This window comes from Ambystoma mexicanum, chromosome 5p (assembly GCF_040938575.1).
Source record: "Ambystoma mexicanum isolate Mex_15411 chromosome 5p, UKY_AmexF1_1, whole genome shotgun sequence".
Classification (NCBI taxonomy): Eukaryota; Metazoa; Chordata; class Amphibia; order Caudata; family Ambystomatidae; genus Ambystoma; species Ambystoma mexicanum.
The window spans coordinates 871,117,328-871,143,250 of record NC_090930.1 but is presented as its reverse complement, the minus strand read 5'-3'; positions in this window follow the sequence as shown (position 1 = coordinate 871,143,250).

The following is a 25,923-nucleotide window of genomic DNA, read 5'->3' as shown; positions in this document are numbered from 1 at the left end:
CCAGTACCCTCCCTCACACCAACAGTCTCTGTTGGTCTGGGCCAATACCTATGATCTGTTGTGCACTGACAGTGTTCGACTGCCGGCCCCCCGTCAAAGGCGCTCACCTCCCCCATCCTGGTCTGCCTGGACAACCTGCCGATATGGGGAGGGATGGTTTCCAAACGGCTCCCGATGACCTCTAAACAGGCATGCGTAATCCCGTCTCTCTTGAAATATGCAAGGGTCCCAAAGCCTCTTAGGTTGCGCATAGAACCATCCTCTGGCTACCAACTTGTTGGGGACAAACTCCCAGGTAGGTTCAAGGGCTACTAGGTGTTTGCGGGCTCAATGAACTCATGGAAGACCCCAACACCTTCCGCCAAAAGGAACTTAGGCCCAGACAGACAGCAAGTTCAACTGCGGTTTATTACAGCCAAAACCAACAGGGATCAGTACAAGGATCAAAGGAATCCAAGAATGTCTCAATGTCTCTTGGCTTGCAGGCCAGTTTTGTATCTGAGTGGCATCATAGTGACACCACAACCTGGGCCCCTCTCCAATAAACTGTTAGGAAAAATTTCTATTTATGGGTAAATGTCCCACCAGTTGTGGACCCCCCAACATTTTGCTGTTGTCTGACCATCCTAGCCTAACTTTTGCCAGTGGGGACCAACCTCCTGCTGTACTCTGCTGGGTTTTTGCTCACTTTGTTATGGGGAAACTGACATGCCCTTCAAGACAGTCAGTACTGGGAGACTTTGTTTCCCTTAGTCTTTCACTTATTTGCTAGTTTTTAGCAACATGTTGATAGTGCAAAAAGTACAGTACTTACAGTACAGTGCGCTGGGGTCTTCCTTTAATTTTTAAGGCACTAGAAAAACTCAAAGGATTTTTCAGTAGAAGTACAAATGTGCCTTGGACAAAGCTGGTGGCAGCCTTTAAAGAAGTCAGTTTGATTCTTGGGAAAGATTGCCCGTGTGCCGTTGTATCTTTGGATTGCTTTGCAGTCTTATTTCTCATACATATCTATATCAATTATGCATTCCTGACAAGTTGACTCTGTGACACCCTGGGCATCACGGGCCGAGCACTGGACTGGTTGAACTCCTTCCTCTCTAACCGACATTCCCAGCTTCAACCTGGCCCTTTTCTCTCCCCTATCACACTCTCCACCTGTGGGGTCCCTCAAGGCTCTATCTTCTCACGGTGGATTTTCAACATCTAACACGCCCCTTTGCCTCACTCGATCTCTTCCTTCTCTCCTGACTTTCAGTGTTATGCAGATGAAATGCAGCTCTCCATCAAGCTCCCCTCCTCTTCCTCCTCTCTCGGGAGGATAACTCATGGGCAACGTGCTCTCCTTGGAAGAAAGATGACACGGAGCACCACAGGTTCCATCTCTGGGTCCGCGCTTAGAAACCTCTGGGTATTAAGCGTATTATAAATAACCAATCATATCATATCATCGCTGACTGTCTGACTGCTATTCAATCATGGTGTGCCGCCAATGATCTCTGCCGTAATGCCAGTAAGACTGAGATCCTTTTCATTGGGATCCCAGCTCCCACCTTCCCTCTCACCCTCTGGCCGCCATCTATGGGTCACCTACCCTCAACCTCTTGTGAGGCAAAAAACCTTGGGGTCTTTCATTCCTATCTCTCCTTCTCTCCTCACATTGCAGACCTTGCCAAGGAGGCCCACTATCAACTGCACCTCCTCAGAGGTATTCTCCCTTTCCTCACCTTGCCCCCAGAAACTCAATGTCTCCTGATGCCTGTCCTTTCTAGGCTTTATTACTGTAACAGCCTCTTCCTCAATCTTACTTGTTCATCCCTTCGTCTCCTTCAAATAATTCAGAATAGGACTGCAATCCTTATTCTTGGACTCAAGCCCAGGGACCGCAATTCTCTAGCCCTAACTTTCAAATTCAAGACCCTCTGTATCATCCACAAGGCTTTCTGCTGCCTGGGACCCCACTACATCCAACTTTCTCTCCCTAAATACCACCCCTCTAGAGCCCTTCAGTCAGCAAGCTCCAACTCTGCGAATCAGACACTTCTCTAAGGAAAGGGTGGGGGGTAGAAGTCTCTCCTCTGCAGGAGCTTCCCAATGGAATGGCCTCCCTGCCCATCTCAGTCTTAAGCCAGATATTAAGTTCTGCAAGCTCCTCAAGACCCTCCTTTTCTCCTCCTCCTTCATTCTCCCTTTCCCCTCCTAACACCATATTCTACATCATTGATGGGCTGTCTGGTTCCCGATGAGTACTAGAGGGCTACAGTCCCCCCATTCCGTACACTTAACTTAATTCCCTGGCACTTGCCCTATTGCCTCCCCTCAGCACTTGCACCTTGCCTCTTTACTCTTTTCCCTTCCACCTTAGCACTTGTTTTTGGAAAGACCAGCACCCCACTCGCACTTCTTGTTCTGCACTTGCACAATCCAAATGTCACAGGCCTAGTAGGCCAAGGATTTCTTAGTAGGACCATTATAGTATCTTTCTCCCTTGTCCCCCTTTTTTTGTCTTGTGGCATCTTGAAACACCATTTTTTGTATAGGTGCCTTACAAATATCTAATAATATATATTTATATTACACGGCCTGCGGTAGCAGCCATGTGGGTATGGTTAAGTTTCTCAACTCATAGAAAGAGTACTTTTTGGGTGGCGTACTACTTCACCCCCCCTAGATGAATCCTCACAAAACTTTGCAAAAAAAGGAAAAGGCCCCTCAAAATGATTTTGCAAGTTTGGTGCAGTTTTGGTAAGGTTGGCAAAGATATAGGAGGGTCCCAAAATGTGTGAAATCTTCATAGACACAATGGAAAAAAGAATTTTCTCACGTCTACAGCCGAAATGACTGGACAGATTTTCACCAAGTTTGCACCAGGAGTAGTGACTTGGTCCCTATAAGCGTGCTTTTGTAAATGTTGCGTAAATCCATCCAGTAGTGTTTTTAAAAATGGCCAAAAACTAGGATCAAAGAAATGAGTGATATCTGGGTCTGGTCCGCTGACTCACTTCCCTATGGACCAATCTGGGAGCGGCATGATGACCACGGACATATTACCCTCCAACTGATTGCTCAATTAAAACCGTGAGCTGCCTCAGATATTTTGAAACGGTCGCCATGTTGGATCCACAAACAGCCATCATTGTCCATGGACATCGCAGTAAAAACATATTAAAAAACACAACATTGCACTTGTCAAACTAATGAAACAATCTCTGGGAGGTGAGGGGTGATGAGGATTTGATGGGATGTGGCCATATAAAGCCAAAAAACGGGTGTTTTTTCATCCCCGAACTCCGCAAACAGTTTGGATGTTCGGGGGCAGCAACATGTAAGATGTTCGTGGATATCCATACATATTTCTTCATTACAGGGTTGCTGAAAAGCAGTTTTTGGATGGCTTATAACGTTGACGCCACTCAATGAAACTGTATGAAATGTTGCATTATCATGTTGGACCTGACCCGAAATTTTTCTGCAAGGTTTGGTGCTGTTTTGCTAAGAGGGAGCAAAATTAGAGGGGGGTCCCAAAATATTTGAAAGGGTTATACATTTTGGTGCCATTTGTCGAATCTGCACAAAAATGTGCTAAACGATTTTAGACAGAGATTTGAATGTTTTGGCAAAGTTTAGTGGGATTTTGCCCAAGGGCAAAGTTAGAGGGGGGGTCTCAAAATCTTTAGATGGCTTATAACTCTGTTGACATTTGACAAATGTGCACAGAAGATTTCTGAAAGATTATAGACCCAACCCTAAATGTTCAAAGTATGAATGGATTTTGTCAAATGGGGGCTAAGTTATATGACTATTTAATGTACATACATTTTGACACTTTAAACAAAATAAAACATGGACGGATTTGCAGCAAACATTTGCAAGGAGCATTGGCAAGGACCTGAAAGCATGGTTTTGCAAACGTGTCTGTGTTTTATTTTTTTTAAAGTGTCATAATGTAGGCACAAAAAATAGTGATATAACTTTGATATACCTTTTGTGACGGGTATAGATTGTAACGTTTTTTGAAATTGGGATAAGTTTAAATGGGAAAAAGAATTCTGATTGACAGGATGGAATCAACAGATCACTGTGACTACAGCTACATACACTGCAAGCCACAACAGACTCGGACACAATGCTAACCAGCAGATAATTACTGAGTATGCTGACCCTGGCACCCACGTGTTCTCCAGGCCACCCTTCCAAATCATCAACCACCCTTATTTGCGACCATACAGGTACAAGATATTGGGATTGCATCTATGACTCATTTCCACAACCTCGCAGCAACAACTGGCCCAAAATCTACATGCCTTGAGAAAGACCTGAGAGGTCAAAACACGTGTTGTCTGACTTCTAGATATAAATATAGTAGTAGGGGGACTCCCAGGCAGGCAGAGCCATGCTAGGAGTCCGTGGACACCCAGCTCACGGAAGGCCCTAACTTCTTCCCTTGTCCCAAAGAATGTGAGGTCCACACAAGTAGCGAAGTCTCACTGTGGTTTTATTACAGCCAACAACAAGAATGGGTCATATGCGTGGAGGGAAGTCCAGGCACATCTCAGCAAACACTGGCTCACAAGCCAGTTTTCAAAACTTGTGATGTCACATTCTGCATCACTCGCTAAGCACTTTTCCAAAACCTATTGCCACTCAGAATAGGCCACCGAGTGGTAGTTCCCGTATAGGAACCTATAAAAGAATGAGGTTACTGGACACTGCTGTGTCAGGTGGTGTGCTTGGATCATCCCCAAAGGTCGCTACTCTGGAAATGTTACAGTGAGCCAGCCTTGTGGTTGGTCAGTAGCCCCCACTATCTGCCCCCAGACCCAAGTGTTCTGATTGCTCAGGCTGTAGGCCCCCCAAGCCTGGGACAAACTATAATCCCTGCCTGCAAGATACGTGGTTGCTATACATATATACTATGTATCAGCAAGGTGCAAATATGTGTCAGCGCTTACAATGGTGTGTAGAAGACTAATGCCATGAGAGCGTTCCATTCCCATCATACATGAGTAGCTGGAAAGTAGCGATTTTGTTGAAGACCGCTGTCTTGTCATGGGATGGGTGTTCCTTCCCAGCCTCTGTGTCCTGGCCTAGTATCAGCTCGGCTGGGTCACGTGTTTGGAGACCACGCTTGTAAGCTCAATTGCTTCGAATTAATTTGTATTTTCAGGGGTTATCCTGTGCTGCAGCTGGTGTCACCTTGGTTCAGTGTGTGGAATGTCTCTTGCAACATTGTGGCCTTGTCAGCGCCTTTGCTCCTGCCATGGTAGTTCTGCTTGCACAGCATCTTGTGGGGCTTGAGATTTCTCAGAGGCGATCATGGCCTGCTAGATTTCCTAAGCCATAGTCTGGCTTCTACTACGTGCCTTCCATAGTGTCCATAGGTTAATCTGTCATGGCTGCCAGGTCCCTCGAGTGCTCCTGTCATACCATAGGGTTAGTTGCATACAAGCATCAGCAAGCACGTAAACAAGCTCTTCTTGCTTCTTGCGTTCCTGCATTGCTGCGATAAGCCTAAGTGACAAAGTAATAAACGTGCAGACAGTATGTATATGTCACTGTCCTCTAACTCATAGAGCTGTATGCATGTGTTCTTCATGTAGGTTGGGTGTGTGAGTGTCCCGGATGTGTGGATTGCATGTGTGCTCCCTGTCTAATGCAGCTATGTCGTCGTGCTGTCTCTAACGACTTGAGGCGTGGCTTTTTGGTGCTTTAATCGATTCTGTCCATGTTCCCAGTTTGGTCTTGTGTGTCTTCATCTACTCTGGGTAAGGGTCGTATTATGACAGGGTTTTAGGGCCTGCTGATAGGGTACCTGTCTTGGTAATTATCAATCATGGGTGCACTGGCAATTGATGTGAGCTCATAAGATTGCCGGCCATATTGCTGTTGGCACTTCTTCTGATTTTGGGACAGAAGGCATCATCAGATTTTCCCTCTTCAGTCACCCCCTCTGGTTGACTTGTCGACGACACCACCATTTGGTCTTCCATCGTCTATCAAGCGGCACACTTTTGTTATTCCGGCCAAATGTCCATAGATGTTGAAATGATCTTCAAACAACCAGTACACATAGAGACATATTCCTTTGGGATTTATGTAGACCCTCTTTCTTATGTACTTCTTGGGTTTGTATCAGTTTTCTACCTTCATTCCTGGTGAGAATATGCCAGATTCTGCTATCCTCTGTCTCAACCTTTCTCTTTCCTTTAGTATCTCGTCCATCTGTCCATTATTGTCCATGTCAATTAGCAGCTTCATTCCCACCACCTCTTCTGCTGCCATCTTGCATTTTGCCAAACATATTTTTATGCCACACAAGGATGCTGCCCCTATTATCAAACCTCCAGTAATCACTTTCAGATCATCAGCTAACCAGGAAGGCATCCATGACTAAGAGAACCAACTTCCATCTCTCTTGGTACCCTTCGATTCTTCTTCCATTTTAGTTACTACTTCTACTACTTCTGAAAATGTCCCGTTGTCTTCGTCGTTGGCTGGTATGAATGTGCAGCAGGAACTTCCTATTTTGGTGCAAACTCATCCTTCCATGGCTGTGAGGAGATCTAGAACATATCTTTTCTGTAGTGCTACCAACCTTACTGCTCTTAGCTCTTCTTTTATTGCGTTGAATCCATTCACCGACAAATTTATTTTGATCATGAGCTCCCAGCAAGTGATCTGGAGCCACTTTGCATTTGCATATGTCTGTAATCCGGGATGCAGAAGTGATGCAAAGAACATGTGTGTCCTGCTGAATAGTCTGTGTGAGGCAGGTATTTCATCCAGAGCTACTTCCGATCGTTCGCTGAAGTAGTTCCCTTCTCTTTTCACTCTTTTCAGTCCCTCTTTCCTGTCAGTGTTATCATGTTGGGGACGTGGTGTCGGTTGCAGAAACTTCTTCTTCCTCTTATTTCCTTCTTCCATTTTGGGGAAGTCGTCAATCTTCACATCTTTTCTAGGTACGACCAACAAGGCTATGTTGACGTGTGTAAAAAAATTGACATTAATTAAAATGCACATTTGTGATCCAATATAGGGAACAATTCATTAGTTTGAATGGTTACTGATAAATAAAGTCCACACCGCAAGTTCAGGCCAGGTATTTATCAAATTTCTCATTATTTGAAAAAGAGAAAAGAACAAAATGTACTGATCTATGCAGAAGATGTCACTTGGAAAATAACAGTTGTGGATCTACTTGATTATTAGACTTGATGGTGATCTCACTGTTCTTATAAGCTTCTCACTGATTGCAGCACACAATCTTTGTTAATATGTACACGTCTAAAAAACAATCTAGACTTTACATTTAAAAAATGTAAACTTTACAGGAAAATGTAATCTGGAACACCAATCAGTAATGCATAATGGTTCAAGAAACCTTTATGACAGACGTAAGACAATCAGTAATCTGTGGCTTGTACATTTGCAGCAAGCATCAGGGATCTCAAGAAAGAGGTTCAGATTGGCCCTCATGCAGGAGAGTGGATGCTGGAGAGGTGCTCACTCAGGTCCAATATGCCCTTTCACGGACCCATTCCGTTGCTGATGGCAGAGAACAATTATTTTTAATGTCACCTTCAAGTTCCAATATCTCTCACCAAACCAAAATCTCTGGCTATTGAAAAGCATAACATTTGCCAAAAGAAGGATCCTGATACGTTGGAAATCTCTGCCCAAAAAAAATGTTGATTGAAAAACGGCCACTAGAACTGTGCGCTCTAACCACTATAAAAAAGGATTTCTTACACTATGCAACATTAAAAGGATGTATAATTTGAATATGGGAGGCATGCCTGGAACCTTATGCGTAATTGGTTGCCTGTAAGAAACATTTTGAATCTGTACCTAAACTGCACCTCAATGCCCATTGTTGAAGCAATTGTAGGGTGTATGTCCCCTTTCACAATGTTTTTGTTGCATTTATGAATCATAGGTAATGTATGTAGTGATTTGCTATGGATATACTCTACTTTTTGTTCAAATAATCATATTTGGAGGGTGTTGTAGCAAGAAATCCAAAATTTCAAATGGAGCCGGCGTGTTTCACGCTAAAGTGCATCCAATGTGTTTGCAAAAGATATGTGAACACAAAGAAATAAAATAATCGAGATTCCACATTTCATTAAGAATGCGTACAGTTAATCAAAAACATTTTTGTTAGTATATGCCAAAAAGAAAAATGTCTTCCAGTCCTATGTATAACACACTATGCATCCCCTAGAGCAGTTCATAGCGTTATCAGTTCTGAAAAGCCTCTTTAAAAACAGCAAACAGGAGAGGTTAGGCCAAAAAATTTATTTTTGGGAAACATGTGTGCTGTTCAAGTTATTGCTAAAATGTTAATAGGTATTTAGCAACAACAGAAGAATAAACGAACAGTGCCAATAGAATCTGTCACTAAATGAGTGTAAAACATGAAATAAACCAGAACGTCAAAGAAAGTGAGTTTATTAGCTGCTTTGGTAAGTGTTTTAAGCATTAGTGATTGGTAGATTCTTTGCTGCTAAGTGAACAGAACTCAATGTGCATTATAGTTTAATGGAAAGATGGGGCTTTCCGGACGGTTACACACATTTCAGGACCATTATCCTAAACATCCTAAAACTAAGATTAAAGGGGTGAAAACAGGTTATATAAATAAGGCTAGAGAACCGAATTAAGGAGAGGAAAATTGTCCCTAGGATTCATTATCAAATGTAGTGCCCAGCTTGACTCTTTGATTTCATAGTCCAAGGGATATAGTATCTCTTTCTGCGTGTATTGCATGTTTCCCTTGTTTTTCAAGGTTCCAGTGGCTCTGTGTATGTATAACATATTTCCTTGTTTTCCGTGTCTCTCTTTGTATGTATTGCATGTGTCTCTTGTTTAACAAGGCTTTAGTGGCTATCTGCATGTGCATTGCATGTTCCCGTGCTTCTCTGTGCATGTATTGCATGTGTCTGTTGTTTTTTAAGGTTCCAGTGGTTCTCTCTGTATGTAGTGCATGTTCCCCTTGTTTTTCAACGTGCCAATGTCAATCTGTGCATGTTTTGAATATTTCCCTTGTTTTTCAGGGAATACCCCTGCTCAGACAACATGTAAGCACACGCTGACATGTGTTTTCTCTCTCTGTCCCACCAGGCAATGCCAAGGCCATCTCCCCCCTCTAAGGCATGGACTCTGCAATGTAGCAACCTCACCCACATCAGCTCCAAGCCCATCAGCACCCGCTCACCATCCACAACATGGAAGTGATGCTCATCAAACGTCCATTCAGCTATCACCCATGCAGCGGACATCGACAACCTCATCACTACACACAACATTCACGCCATCTTCATCACTGAGACCTGGCTGACACCCACCTCCACCCAAACCCAAAACCGCCTTCATCAGAGACTTCACCGACCTGGTCAACACCATGTCCCTCACGCATGCCAACAACATCTTCCTAGGCGACTTCAACCTACCAGCAACAAGGCCAGCAAACTGATGAAGGAAGCTCTCCACTACCTTCTCAACACCTTCAGCCTCACACAGCACATGAAAGTCCCAACACACGAGAAAGGTAACATCCTCACCCTGATCATCACCACAATATCTTCCCTCACTACAGCTCTCCTCTCCCGCTTGACTGGTCTGATCACCTAGCCGTGCCTTTCAACATCCTGCACACAACCCCAGCCAATCACTCCCAGCAGAAACCCATCAGACAAACCTTCAGGTCCTTCAATAACATCCCGGTGGATGCCCTCATGGAAGACATTGCCAACCCCCACCTTACATGGACCTTAACACCCCCAACTGAACTCTGACTCTCTAGTGGAAACACTCAAAGCCACCCTCTCAGCCTCCATCGCCCGCACATGCCTCTGAAACAATGCACTTGTATCAGCAACCCAGTACACACAGGAACTCAAACTCAGCAAAAGAGTCATAGGAAACTAGAGAAAACATGGCGCCGCTCCAAGACCACATCCAACCTGGCGCTCCTCAAGGAACTCCGAGCAACCCACCAATAACTAACTAGCACAGATAAGGCCTCTCTACTATCAGAATACCATAGCAGAAGCCAACAACACAAGCAGCACCCTCTTCAAAGTGGTCAAGCATTGCGTCAACCTGCTACCTGACCCTGCCATACCACACTCCATTGAAAAATCCACTGCCATCAACACCTTCTTCATCAACAAAATCAGCATGATTTGTCAGCACATATGCACCATTTCTGCATCCACAGACTGAAATCACGTCCCTCCTCACAAAATCTCCACACCCTGGACAACTGTGAAGACACTCTCGACATATGAACGGGTAGAAACCCTGGCTGCCCTCCAAGCCACATCATACACAGGCGACATCCTCCCAGCATTCATCCTCAAAACCCTCCCAGAAAACGCTTTCCTTCCCTACCTGGAGATCATCAACAGCTCCCTAAGTCAAGGAATCTTCCCATTGACCCTAAAAGCAAGACAAATCCTCCCTCTACTAAACTAAACCACTCTGGATCCCAACAACATAGGTAACTATCACCCCACCATCCAAACGTACCAATCCGGGTTCAGAACCAGATGCAGCATGGAGACAGCAACCATACAGGTGATAGAGAACACCCTCACCATCCTTGATGACAGCCACCCTTCTCTCTTGGTTCAACTCGACCTCTCAGCAACTTTCAACACAGTAGACCACCATGCACTTACAGACACTATACATCGGCGCACCAATATGCTGAGGACAAACAGCTATACATCAAGATTGACTCCATCAAGGACATCTATAGGCTCACAAACTGCCTCGTGATGATCCGCTCATGGATATCCAGTGCATACTTGAAGCTAAACCCCTCCGAGACCAAATTCCTACTACTCCTCCCAAACAACACTGAACAACCATATATACATATCTGGATATCAACCATGAACCAGAGCTCACCTCCTGCTGCAAGTCCCTTGGGTTCCACATCGAGAAACACCTCTACTTCAAGACACAGATTGCTAAGAAAAATCAGACAGCTTGGTATTAATCAAGTCCGTCCTAGCTCCGACGGCTTTTGATCCACCATTCAAGCAATGGTCTTATTACACCTGGATTGGGGCAATGCACTCCTCGAAGGCCTCCCATCGTCCTTCCTTGTGCCCCTGTGAAGTGTCCTACACGTGGCTGCATGCCTCATCAAGGGTCTACACAGATGCAACCACATCACTCCAGCCTTCATCGACCTTCAGAGGCTTCCACTGCATGCACCAATCACCTTCCAGTCATGCTGCATCATCTATAAAGCAGTCGCCCTCAAGTAACCCAGCTACCTCATGGAGAAACTCGACATCTCCAGTGGACAGTGCCAGACCAGAAACCAGGACACATGCGGACTTGAAATCCTCTGCTTCAAAAAGGAAAGTACCAGAAAACAAGCCTTCTCTGCCAAAGCCCAGAGATGATGGAACCTGCTCCCTGTCAGTATCAGACTCGCCCCCATGCTCCTAAAAGTCAGAAAATAACTCAAGACCCACCTCTGCAAGGAGTGTCTCCTCCTCAACAAACCTAGGCCATCACATCGCCCCTCGTGCCATCTGATTCAAAAGATGACACCCGTCCCTCTCCTCCCTGCACCCGGTACAGCTGTCCCCCCTCCTCTTTGCCCCTCTGTATCATACCCCCACTGAATATCTGTTATGTTGTTACCAGGAAAAGCACTCCTTTATGCATCTTTACTGTTGTATACATCTGTAAAGTGCTCTGTTATGTATATGTATTGTTGCATACCTCTGTAAAGCTCTCCATTACTTCTCAAAGCTAGTTTCGGACTAAATGAATAATAATAATGATAATCATTATAATAATAATGAAAATTGTCACTGTGAAATGCACCTGCATGTAATGCTCCCATCACTGTGCATACCCTGTAGGTATTTCTATTGTACGCGTACAAATGAAATCGCTGTGCAGAAGTACCTGGTGTTATGATGGATTTTCCTCTTCCAATGTCCTGCAACTAGCTTACTATTAAATTCTCTTTATAAATCAGCTGTACCTGTTAGGGCACAACACTACATTATGTAAATACTTTTACAGCTGCAGCACTGTGTTTCCTTTCAAATGTACACCTGAATATGTTGGAGAATGCTTGTATCTCTTTCTTTTGCAGAGAATGTGCTTGCAAGCTTCATTTAGATGAGTGCCTTACAGTAGATAAAACATTTCCAGATAATGCATTTTATTAAAACCCCAAGATGTATCTCAACAGAAGACCATCAATACAAAAACCTTCCAAATACAAATGTTGTACATTCAATACAGATAGATGTTAAAAACTCACAGGAGAGAAGAAGCTATGGTGCTCAAAATCCTGATACCATAACCATTCCTTAACATTTTTAAAATACAGATCACTGCCACAGTAGTATTAGCTATCCTCTAGAAGATGTCTGCTTTGCCCCTTGACCCTCCAAACACATGTTACATAAAAATGGGGTAAGGAGGAAGACTGCAGAACCCCACTCTCCACCATCACAATGCTAAAGGTCCCAAGTTTCACTCTCTGATCGCCCTTGCAAAGGAATGAGCAAAACCTATCTAAGGACACTCTCAACCCATTGAGCCAAGATACTTGTTTTGACTAGTACAGTGTGATCCACTGTTGTGAATGCCCCCGAGAGGTCCAGCGTTATCAGGGGTGAGAAGGCGCCATCACTTGCTTCTTGCAAAATGTCATCCCAGATTTCAGTCGTGTCTGTGCCATGTTCTGAGTGGAAGCCTGCCGAAATATAACCAGAACGTTATAATCCTCCAAAAACTCTGCAGCTATGTTCTTACCACGTTCTCAAGGATCTTAAAAAGCCCGAGAAACCAGCTATCAAGGAAATGTTGCTTAGAATCAATACATCTCGTTATGGGTTCTTGAATAGCGGGGTAAGAGCGGATGGATTTAACAATGTCTGAACCTCAACCTGGGCAATGGGTGGATTGGCAAAGTCTAATATCTTGATAGCTATAGTTGACATATGATCTTTAGACAACCAAGCTGCTACAATATCCTTTGGTTTGCAGGTGGGCTTCAATGTTCTCATCAAAGGTCATAGCCTAGTGTTGGAATTTAGTTGAAAGCTAAAAGTGGAGCTGCCAACATAATTCCCAGAGGAAGTATTGTTGGTGTTGTGGTTTATTACGCGGTCACACTCAGCTCAGGGAGTTCCTTTCACCCTATGAATGTGGTGCTCAATAAAGCACTATTCGTTTTTGTTAAGGTTCAATTTGGTAAGGCCTCCCACCGTCTCGCACCCAACCCCAACAAGTACCTGGTGCCACAATGGACTAAGAACCGGCCAGTGTGTAGTCAGAACATATATATTTATTAATTTATTTAAATCAAATTTGACAAATAGACTAACATCAGTCTCCAGTGCTCTGGCAACACAAGAACAAAAATGACTTCTGTAAAGGCACCAACACAGATATAATACTGACATATGCAGTCACCAATGTCTTTTCAAATCACCCACCAATGTAGAAAAAGAACTATTCAACACACACAGTGATTGCTGATTCGGTTATAATACCTTTTGCTGATTTGGTTATAAAAACAATGGGAAATTCGTTTGCCACACCTAAACAGAACATGCCGGGTTTTGTGGTTTTGGTCAGAGCACAATGGGAACAAGGGGGCAATTTCGTTTTTCACCCTGCACATGTAAAGGCACTGCCGGGCTTCACACTTTTGATTTACAATTAAGGGGATCAATGGGGAATTTTGTTTTGCACACTTGCGTGGAAACAGGGTTTTGGGATTCATTCTTTTGGCAAATCTTTATGTCTATAATGGCTCAAAACACACTGGGAAGAGCTTGTTGGTTTTGAATGCCAGAAAACAGATCCCATGATTTCAATAGGGGAATTAATTGATTTACTTTAATTAAATATGCTAAAGATCTACACAGACAAACAGGATATTTTGCTATGGGGAAATAACTACAACAATGCATGAAAAATGCTGGGCCTACACAATCTATTGCTTTGGCAATAGTTTTACTTACAGGAGAGGCCTTGGAATGGGCATCAGGGAACCACAGGGCACTGCTGGGACAGCTATGGTGTCAGTCAAGGATTGTTTCCTCTGAATCCTCCAAGGGCACACAGCCAGATTCTATGTCTCATGGTTCCTATCTCCAATGCAAGATTTGGCCTCTCTGATGGAATTTTTCTCTCCAGATTTCAGCTGCAGGTTGCCTCCCAGAATAAGTGACAAAAAGCCAAGTTCTAATGCAAACTGGTTTATTTATAGGCAAATGACATTGGCAACTTGTCATGATTCCTCCAAAAGGGATTGGTTGATTTTCTCTAACCACATCCCACATGCGTGCTAATAGGACAAGGAGATGGGGCAGTGAGTCAGGACAGCTGTGAGAGGAGAAAGCTGTGTCATCCAAATTTGACTCGGCATGTTTTAAAACTCACTCAGTCTATCAACATAGCAAGCATCCTAATTTTTCACATCTTTAGATGTATGAATATATTTTGAGAACTACATTTTAAGGCAAATCGGATTATGCTAGTCTGAAGTCGCCACGCCCTTCCTATGCAGAGATACAGTTTTTATTCATTTACTCAGGAGCCTTATCAGTGAAAAATATGCCACTTCTCATGTTACTTATTTCCTTCACACCCATACCAACTTTCAAATCTCTCTAAATCAAGGGAAGGCCCAAATCAAATTTTCATTAATAACTTTAGTTATATTTATCACACAAAAAGCATGGTTCAAAGAGGGTGACTGTCACCTTTAATAAAAGTCTGGAATGACCGTTGTGGCATCTACGCTGCCCTTTTTATGCAATACAATGTATTTTCCTATTAATTTAACTGCAGCCTTCACAGGCCTCGCTCACTCTAGCCCCCACCCTTGTTCCTCTAAATTGCATTTATCCATAAACATGTGACTAGGCAGAGGCTGGCTCATGTTTATCTTAGCCTATCCCTCTTCAAGGCCTGTGAGGCCCTGATAGCAACACTAATGGTTCTTTTATGGTAATTGTGACCTCAAGGTCACTTCTGCTGCACGAACAGGGATGGCCTTATCAGTTTTTCACTGTGTTTTCTATCTAAGCCATGTATTTCTTTCTATATTATGAAGTAACGGCTTTGATTGATAGTGAAGACCAGACCCCAGTCTTCAGGGCAGCAGTGGAAAGGTCTTCGAGGGTAAGAAATGCCCGGCTCATGTACCCTGCAAGCAATTGGCCTTTAAACTCACACACAAATGCATTATACATGACTTCTTATAAGGCACCTGGGTCTTATCCATATGTACTAAGTTTCTTTTTTTTATTTCACAGTTTCAAAATACATGAGTATCACTTCTGGATTGTCCATATGTATAGAGCAGTTACATGAGAACACCATGTTCAAACTTTAAAAGTCTAGCAAGCACTTCTCTCTGCATATTGTCATTTGGATGAGGAAAACACTAAAAGGAAATTCTTTCATTTCTTGTAATTTGTAATGAACTCTGTTTCACTTTAGCTGCTTGGAGCACAATCTGGTATTACATTGAACATAATGGCTGCACTGCTGTTTCTTTATGTATAGGTGCCCCTCTCCATGGATTGAATGAAATGGTGTTGTCAGTCACACGTCTTTATTTTCCTTGCTGAAATGCATTGCGTACATCTTCGCACTTTTGAACTTCCGGCCCACTCTCTTTTCTTGGTGATATAGGTTCATTAGGCCCTAGGTCTGACATCACCATTTCTGCGCTGGCCTTATACTTCTGTGGACTTTTACAAATGACTCTGGCCTCTTGCTTTCTAGCATTCAGGGCAGTATTTCACCCCACATTGTTGTCATAGACATGATTTATGATTATTTTTTTTCTGTTTTCATAATTATGTTTCATTATAATCAGTCAAACCTATGCACTTGAATGTGACTATTGTCATGTGTGCGCATTACCTATCTATGGCCAATGGAGACCTAGATCAAATGGAGATGTGTCTCACGAACATTTGATATCATGAAGCTAAATCCCTTTCAGATACACAATCTATAGAAGTATAGCAATGAGATGAAAGACAGTTGACATCTTACTTCTTCCAAGAATTGCCATTAACAGACAGGTGCATTTGAGATGCCAAAAACTAAAGCTCAATGAGATTTTCACTGCAAGTGTAGTGTTTCAGTACAGTGGCTGGTCGATTCACAATACAACGACCACTGCATTCAGAGTCCTGGAAGGTGTACATGGCACACACTAACATGGTCACTATTGTCAGCAGAAGCATCTCACAGAAGGAGCCAATAAGTTCCTACGTGGAATAAATGGGGGGTGTGTGCTGAACGTGGTTACAAGTAGTACTAAGAAATACATTACTGTACTGAAGACTTGTTGAGGACAACAGCAAACCAAAGATTTATTACAAACTGTTGCTGAGCGCATTATGGAACTCTCTCTGTTGTTGGACATGGTAAAACCATACGTTGCACTGTGATCCACAATCTCGTTCCAAAGACATGCTGAAGAAAGCATACTAAAGACGGAACCACATTGCAGCATTCAGGATTAAAAGGCCTCTATCATCAGTAACTCAAAAGACAAATATCTGTCTATCCAACAAAATCACTTAAACCAGCACCAAATTGACAACAACCTGACTTTGGCAGTGTTTAAGCCATTTATTCAATTTCGTTATTATGTGGTTGCCATCACACGCCATCTTCTCTTGAAAGAGCCCCTGAGGAAGATCCCATAACAATTTGGGATTAAAACATGTCAGGCAACCAGGGTTCTATCTGAAATCATGAAGAATAGGGACCAGGGACCTTGAGGGAAAGCCGGGCACAGACCAAAGTCATGTTTCTAAGCCCCCTGTGTTTCCGTGTCTACCTCTGGCTACCTGCCATGCCACTGTCCATGACATCTGGTGCGAGTTTATGGACGCCACAAGCCTCATCCTCCCTTCATCACTTCCACCAACAGCATGGAGCCTGTCACCTTTCTCAGGTAAAAGGCACAACTGCTCCTCTACTAAGGCTGCTAGTCCGATTGATCAGACTCCTGCTGTGATTGTAGCATGCAACACCTTCCAGTATCCCCCCTTGACACCCGTTATACCTGTTTTTTATACTGCAGAGCACTCCATACTCCCCACTATCGAGATCTGCATGTCCTCCTGCCCCCCCACCACCCCTGAGCAGATTCCTGCCTGCCCTGCCCTTGAGGATTACGGTGATGCACTCAAGCTTTAAAGCATGTCCCTGCTCATGTCACACGGTAACCTTCTGAAAAGGCTCCCTGTAGCCTGCTTGGACCCGGCCTTTCTGGGCGCTGTTCATTTAAACAATTGTACTATTTGTTCTCTGCCTCTTGAGGTAGCGGTTCGTGCGCCCCCCAATAAATCCATATATGTGTACTGTCCTGGCATTTCTAATGTGGGACACACAAACACACACTCACATGCACACTCACACGTACATACCCTCACATTCATGCATAAGGTTATTCCGATTTAAAAAAAAAAAAAAACGTTCCTCCATTTCTTTGCCCCTCTTCCAACCAGGAGCATTCTAGATTTTGTATCTGGGTAATTGAACTGGAGTAAACTTCACTTTTTCCATTTTTCCCAGAAAATGATTCGAGTTTCTCATGGTTTAACACCACTTTCAGGTTAGTGAGTTGGATACAGAAGACTCAGCATTGTATGTATGTCATACAAACTATGACAGTTTCCTCTAATTCAATTTAGTCAGATGACTCCTTATGATGATTAACAGTTTGATCAAAGCTATATATTGGTGTTTTTTCATTGGTAAGTAGCATTTTCCACCACATGTCCTTTGGTCTGTATCCATATTTTTTTATAACATCACACATTATCAATATTCTTTGATTCTCAAAAGTTGAACAGTCCATTATCAGATGTCGTAGATTTTCAACAGATTTTCCTTCATTACATAGACGACAAATCTGTGGCCCTGTTTGTATGGTTTTGGACCAGGCAGTTTCTTTAGTTTGAATCAGATTTAATTTGAATTGTAGGAATTGATCCCGAAAGAACCAATGAGGGAATGTTTTCAAATAGTTCGGGATTGAATGTGGTTTCTGACTAATTTCCCATAGTTTACCATATCCCTTGTACCTGCGTCTTTGCTCTTCGGTATTGAACCAATCCAATGAATATAGTTTCTTTTTGATATTATCTGGATTATTCATTAAGGTGTTATTGGTTTCTTGTAAGGAATGTATGATGGTTAGACACTTTTCTTCCCATCCGTTCAGTATTGGCTCAGATTGAGTTGCTAGTGCTTGCTGTAAATGTAAGAAGCCTCCTTTTGGTTGGTCATCTTTACATTTCCTGTAAAATGCATGCATTTTCCATTCCACAATTACCGCCAAGGAACTCAGACCCAATTCCATTCTTATTGATTGTATTGGGGTTCCTTTTGGAAGTCTCAACACTGTTTTCCAAAAACATCCTTCCGGAAGGGCCCAGTTTTCCATTTTGAAATTGAATGATGTCTCAGCGCCATGTGTCAGAATGGGAATGACTTTGTCTTTGTAGAATTGAATCAGTGGTATGAGACTGAAGATGGTGGTTCCCAGTAATGACCATCTCAGGTTTTTAGATTTTATCTGATGATGTTGTAGACCCAAGGGTAAGATGGCTGATTTTGTTGGGTTGATCGTAAGGCCATTCATTTGTAGATAGTGATTAAGAGCATTTAATTGTCATTGGAGGCCTAGTGGGGTCTGGTCTATGAGAACCATGTAATCGGCATACATGAGCCTGTTCACTTGTGGTAAGTTGATTGAAGTTATCAGTGCATCGGTCAGCTTCGGTAATTTTGACAATGGTATTCTCAACCGATTTTTGCCCATAGTTACTTCAAGACACAATGGGCCTCATTACGAGTCTGGTGGTAACCGAGGCAGTAAATCCACCTGGTTACCGCCGGACTCGTCTACCATTCCGCCTCCGTGACTCCCGGAAATACCAGGGCATTACGACCCTGGTGTCCCAGGAATTCCGGAGGCGGAATTCGGTAAGTCCCCATTCCCATTGAGTCCTATAGACCTATAGGACTCAATGGGAATGGGGAAGTGGAAACACCGGCACCATCTCGTGATGGTGCTGGTGTTTCCACGTCCGCCTGCAGGCAGGAGGTGTTCAACCCGCCAGGTCAGATCATCACCTCCCGCCTGCAGGACTCGGGATCGGGCGGTCCGGAATTAACAGTGGCGGCGGGTTTACCGCCACTGTTAATTCCGGACCGCCCGACCTGTAATGAGGCCCAACGAGTCTATATGATAATTTCTGTGAGAGATTGGAAACAATGTTGCAGATAACAAGTTGTGATTGCTATCTTGCATTTGAATTACTCTCATGTTGTTTTTGAAGAGATCAGAGGATCTGAGATGAATATATAATCTAAGATCTGCCCATTTATAGAACTTTCCCTTGTTATTTTGGCTGGCGAGTCATCCATAGTTGAACCATTGAGAATTTACATGTTGTTTTTTTTCCATAGCTATGTGCCCCTGAAAGCCTCTTCGTTCAGCCGCTGTAGCCAATATGTTATTAGCCTTAATAGGTTCATCGTTGATGTTTAAACATTGCAATTCAAATCTCTACATATAATGAACATTGTGTTCGGCCAATTTTATTTACAGTGATCGATCCATCTTTCAACTTGACCAGGAAAGTCCGAGCTAATTAATGTATTCGGGTTCCAATACAGGTTGAATATTGCAATTGTTTGGTCGCCCTTGTTATTAACATTTATTAATGTACCCACAAGTATTTGGATTAGAATGGATGGGTTTAATTCAGCCACAATATTAAATTGTACATCATTCTTAACTAGGATCAAGAGAGCTCACATTGGGCGGCCTTTGACGCCTTTAGTAGCAGGATTTAAATGAGTTGAATATCCTTCCACAATTGGCGATTCACAAAGCTCGGTTTCTTGTAAACAACATATGTCATGTTCTTCAATGTTGTCATTCTTCTGAACAAAAAGATGTAAAAAAAACCCTAGCGTTCCATGATGCAATCGTTAGGGGTTTATTAGCGATTGTTGGCCTGGCCTATGGCATTTGAATTTTATCCGCAACTAGATTCATTAGCCATTTCCAATTATCCTCGGTGCCTTTAACAGGTGGTCTTTGATCCGTCTTTCTGAGTGATGTCTCTTGGTGATCTTTTGCCCTGGGTGCATGTGATCTGGATCAATCTCTTTGGCCTTTTCTTCCTGGAGATCTTCCTTCACAATTTCAGTCTCGATCTAAAGGAGATTTTGATCTCTCTCTCTGGCTAGATTGATCTCTTTGGCTCTTTCTACTTGGTGATCTTCCTCGCCGATCTGAGTGTCGATCTAAGGGAGATTTTGATTTCTCTCTGTAGCTGGACCGTCTATGATAATTGGCCGATCTTTGTTCTGGAGTTCTATGCCTTAAGGTGCGACGATAATGGTCACGTCTTTCTCGTGAGTACATGTGACTGCCTTCATTGTTATTATGTGTTCTTGTTCCTTTGAACACATTTCTTCTTGGAGATTGCATTCCTGTGTTCGATGCAGTCTTACTCAATAAGTTTGTTGGCCTGGTTACAATTGCCTGATCTATGACATCAAAGCCCAATGTTCTTAATTGTGACGTTTCTTGTTTCAATAATTGGGCTATTAATGGAGTTGTAGGATGGATAAATGCTCTGTCCAATCTTTCTTCATCCATGAATTCCACTCTTGCTATGTCGTTAGAAGTCAATGACCTAAGTGAGGGAACATGATGTAGAAGTCTAATGATGTATGCACGATTCAGGATGAGACCATCCTTTTCAGGGCAGAGTCTTTCAATTAATACTTCATCTGCATACTGAATTGAATGAGGTTGGTGTTTTGTTGTCAGTTCTTGTGGCTTGACTTGTGTTTTTATGAATAATTTCAACAGTGACATATGATAAAGGTCTGTAGGCACTGTATTTGGAATTGTGTCACCGACTACTGCAGTGAGCTGGACGGGTGTGAAATTTTCTTTACTCGTTAATGCCGCAGAGTCGGGTTCAGATGCTTGTAGTTTTTATGTTTTTACCTTGGTCAGCTCATGTTTCGTGTCCTTGTCATCTTCTGTCATGTCAGAATTGATTAATTTTGATGTTTGAAGTGGTATCACGGCAGTTGTTAATTTCACTTCATTGCTATTCAAGCAATCTTTGCACGCACAGTGCTCATCGGCACTGGGTTTTGGCAGTCCCTTTGGCAAATGACTCCATTACATCTTTCCTTGAGTTGCAGGCTCCAGCTCATTATCAGAATCGGAGGTTGCTATGGATATGCCATCAGTTTCTGCTTCGCCGTCATCACTTTCACTATCTTCCATAATGGAGTATGTAGATAACTCCATTAATAATAATAATAATAATAATAATAATAATAATAATTAGTTCCGATATTTAATTTTCTCTCGTTTGTTTTCCTAAAATTAAGCTTTGACAGGTTTTAGGTGGTGATTTCAAATTTGTAGGTTTGATTTGTTGGCTTTTTGAAAGTAACTTTGTCGCGTAAAAGACAACCAGGTCCACCTCTGTTTCAATTTGTTGCAAGTCCTTTCCTGACTTTTTAGGATCTTTAGTCACATTGGTGATCTTAATCTCATCATTCTTGATGATTCCTTGTTTTGTTGCGTTCTGGTGGAGCTCCATTGGTCTTTGCGAGAGCTGACTCTCTTTTAGTTGTCTTGACTTTTTTATATTTTGGCAATATTTTTGATTGATTCGATTTTGGGATTACTGTTCCCTTCACGAAAATCGGACATATCTGCAGTCTTAAGATTTGCGCTTCGGGTTCCGCTGAGACAATGTCATCATTTGCATTTGTAACTGATGTTTTGTCATTTGGGCCTGTCACTGGTGCAATGATTATTTCAGAGTCAGCATTCGATTTGGATGAAGAGCCGGTAGGTGTCCTTGGAGGTCCAGTGTTGTTCACTTGATTACTAGTTGAATTTAAAGTCAGTTCATGCTGTTGCGTCTTTGGTACCTCTGAATCAAATGGATTCTTCATTGACGTGGAATGTTTTTCAGTTATGTATTCTAGATCAACTGAGCCCAGTTGTTGTGACAGACGTCGGTTCTCTCTGTCTTTAATTACTGGGTCCAATATTGAGTGAATCAAAGTAGTTAGTTTTGCTTCGCTCAAATCCATTTCTTTTTGTATTGAGGTGATAAATCCTTCCACAAAAATCATCTTAGAAGTCAACATTGCAAGGACTGTCATCTGATCTTTCATTTGTTCAGCCATTTGCTCATGAAGTTTCATGAATGGAGCCATGATATTCGTCAGTGTGGACACAACTTGAACATTTTGTTCACTAACAGGTTGAGTTGAAATGTCTTTTGACTGTTTATGGGTTGCGGTCTGAGTTGCCACATCTTCAGACTTGGTTAAAATGATTTGCTGCTGCTTTAGTCGTACGGCTTCCGCACTGGCATTTTGTTCAGTTTGTTGATTGTGCTGTATTGTATTTAATGGTTTCAAGTTGTAAGCTCCTTGTAATTCCAAACTAGTAGTGGATTCAAGCAGCAGCTGATCAGGAATGTCATTGTCCTGTTTGCTACGGTTCTGGATAGCACATCCTCGGGAAGTATTAGAACAGCTTCTGTTGAATTGTTGGCGTTCATAGGAATACACCTTTTCGGCTTCTGCTCCCCCAGAATTCCAAATTCAGGTAAATAGTATGGCATGGACAGTTGTTTCCGTGGTATGTTATATCTCTGTTTTATTTTGCTTCCAGCTATTCCTTCATCTTTGTCTGTGGTGTTGGAGGCATCATTCAAGGTATTGGACAGGTTAACAATGGATTTAGGATGCTGGCTGGGCACACTTATGATAGTGTGTGTATGTAATGATGATGATGGCGTTAATGCTGAGCCATAGTTCGCAGTATGGGTTGACGCATTTGTGGCAATTGACAGTGTGTCGTTATGCACCATTGTTGTGTTATCTGGAGATTTGTTATTTGCTGTTTTGGGTGTTGTATCGGATGTCGTATTGTGATTCTGCTCGCTCGCTGTTGCAAATTCATTATTTAATGGATTTTCAGAACTCAATCCATTAAGTAGTTGTAGAGCCTGGGCTTCCATGCTTTGTCTTCATTTCTCATCTTTCTTCATGTCTAGCAGGTTACTCTCTCTCAATAAAGTCACAGGTATGTGCTGTTCATTATCACATATTTATCACATATTTGCATTTCACATCCTTACTTAGATGCAATTGGCACCCCCTGCAATTCCCCCTGTACAGCATGATTTGTAACAGGCAACAGTTTGTGGGGGGACAAGTGATTCCAAAATTGTCACATCAGTGGATGTTGGAGTTGTGCAGTTTTCTAATTCCAGTTCTAACGATTTGCACGACTGTTGGGGTGGAATATATGGCATCATATCTGGCGATTTTGTGAAGGCAGTAATTATTGCTTCTACGTTAACAGGACAAGGTGGCTGGACAATTTCCTTTATTACATCACTCACCTTCATAGTTGTTGTTACATCTGGGGGGCTGATTGCGTCCACTGGCAGGATGCCTGAGGGTTTCATGGTGTACACCGGCGATTTTCTTACTTAGGCGGGGTGAAACCAATTAAATATGCAAGGGTGTTAAGAGAGCTTATGGGAGCTCACACCCCGGCCGAACACTCGGCCAAACACTTCGCCATGCTCTGCTTGTGGCGAGTGTTTTGGCGAGTTTGGCTCCACCTCCTGGCAATGTCCAAAGAAAAAAGACCAGCAAGGAAAGAACTCTGGCTGCTGGCACAGGCGCAACAATGTTCTCCAAATGGGCCAAACACTCGACCAAACTCTCCGACACGCTCCGCTTGTGGCGAGTGTTTTGGCGAGTTTGGCTCTGCCTCCTGGCAATGTCCAGAGAAAAAAGACAAGCAAGGAAAGACCTCCGGCTGCTAGCACGGCACAACAATGTTCTCCAAATGGGCCAAACACTCAGCCAAACACTCCGCGACGCTCCTCTTGTGGCAAGAGTTTTGGCGAGTTTGGCTCCACCTCATGGCAATGTCCAGAGAAAAAAGACCAGCAAGGAAAGACCTCCGGCTGCTGGCACGGCGCAACAACGTTCTCCAAATGGGCCAAACACTCGGCCAAACACTCCACCACGCTCCGCTTGTGGCGAGTGTTCTGGCGAGTTTGGCTCCGCCTCCTGGCAATGTCCAGAGAAAAAAGACCAGCAAGGAAAGACCTCCGGCTGCTGGCACAGCGCAACAACGTTCTCCAAATGGGCCAAACACTCGGCCAAACACTAAAAGAACTTGCTAATGGCAAAAGTTGCCAATAGTTTCTAGGTAGCGAATTGATTTGTTGCATATACTGTTATTGTCTAACAGTAGGCTGCAAAATGCCACCTTTGCATATGGGTTGCTCCTTTTATTCTCTGAAAGTTTGCTAATTGGTAAACTTACCCTTCTGTATACTGGATACTTGGCATATCAGAGCCCTCTAGTCTTCATAGGAATTATATACATAGAAGTAAAAAACGGATAACAATGAGCATTTTTGGTGTATATACCATGTCATTACTCTAAATTCGTAAATTGCGTGGCCATTTTAAATTCCGGTAACTGGTTGCACAGGAACAAGAGAAACCTGACACAATTGCATCTGATACCCTAGTGTTTCAGATTGTGCAGTAAAATACTTTCGTCATTCATAAACCAGAAAGTTTCGAGGTCAAGGAACAGGCCTGCATGCTTGTCACTGCTCAGTCTTATTTGTGGGTGGAGAATGGGGGAGGGGTCTATAATGAAACACCAACATGAATGGTTACCGAATTTTAAGATTGCTTGAAGGAATGGTGTATAACATGGATTTTGAATGAGAATTGCTGGCAAAACTATTAAAATGTTGTCTACGGTTTATATGTATATGACGTGGCTGTGTCTTTAACATATAGCCCTTCTAGATATTTCTTTCATTGTTGGTTTCATTGATTTGCATACTATACGCTTTGTTTTGATTACTCATGGCAAAGGTTATGCATAATATATCCCTGCACATTGACTTTTGCCTGATGAGTGTTGAAAGTTAGGATATAACATGCTTCCTGAATTTGGTGGAGACCAGCACAAAATCAGAAAAATGTCTGTGGTACAGTCAGTAATGAGCAAGGTATTTGGAATTGAGCACTATTTAAACTGATAGGCATAATATTTGAATCAGCTACGAACATACCGCCAAAGAACACATATTGTAAATAGCCTCTGTTTCATTTATCAATATTCTTGACAGTTTGATGTAAAAGAAAGGCGTTTACATTTGCAGAGTAGTGGCTATATGCAAAGTGCTACTGCATTATGACAGTCAGACGAAGGTTAACAAAATAGAGAACATTTAGCAATATGATTCTAAATAATTATTGGAATGTGCTCGCAATCAGACTGGAGGTTTATATTTCAGTGGTACTCTGCATCAAGACATTTTTTTTTCATCCCCTTTGGCAGCCTGTGGCACTGGATGCAAAAAAGGGGGGGGCTGATTATTTTTGTTTACAAAACCTACTGATCACATTGATTATGTAGACCAGAAAGATCGCAAGGGAGCATTTATGTCAATGTATATGTAGCGCACCTTGCAATTTCTGATCAACCACAACCGTCAGCATGACATATCGTGATTGTATTAAGAAAAATGAGAATGAATGGACTCACATTCAGAATCTTACTGGCACATGTACTCTGACCTTCATATCATAACCCTAAGCCACACGAATAACTTTTGTTTCTATTCCTTGTGGAAAATGGACAACTCATGTTGATGTATCTGTAGCTACAGTGAGCCAGAATGAAGCAGGCATGAAGTTCACAGTAAACATGTGTCCACTGGATGCGTCGACTGGTAGGCCAAACTATCTACTGAACGTAAATCACAATGTATCCATCCGTCCGTC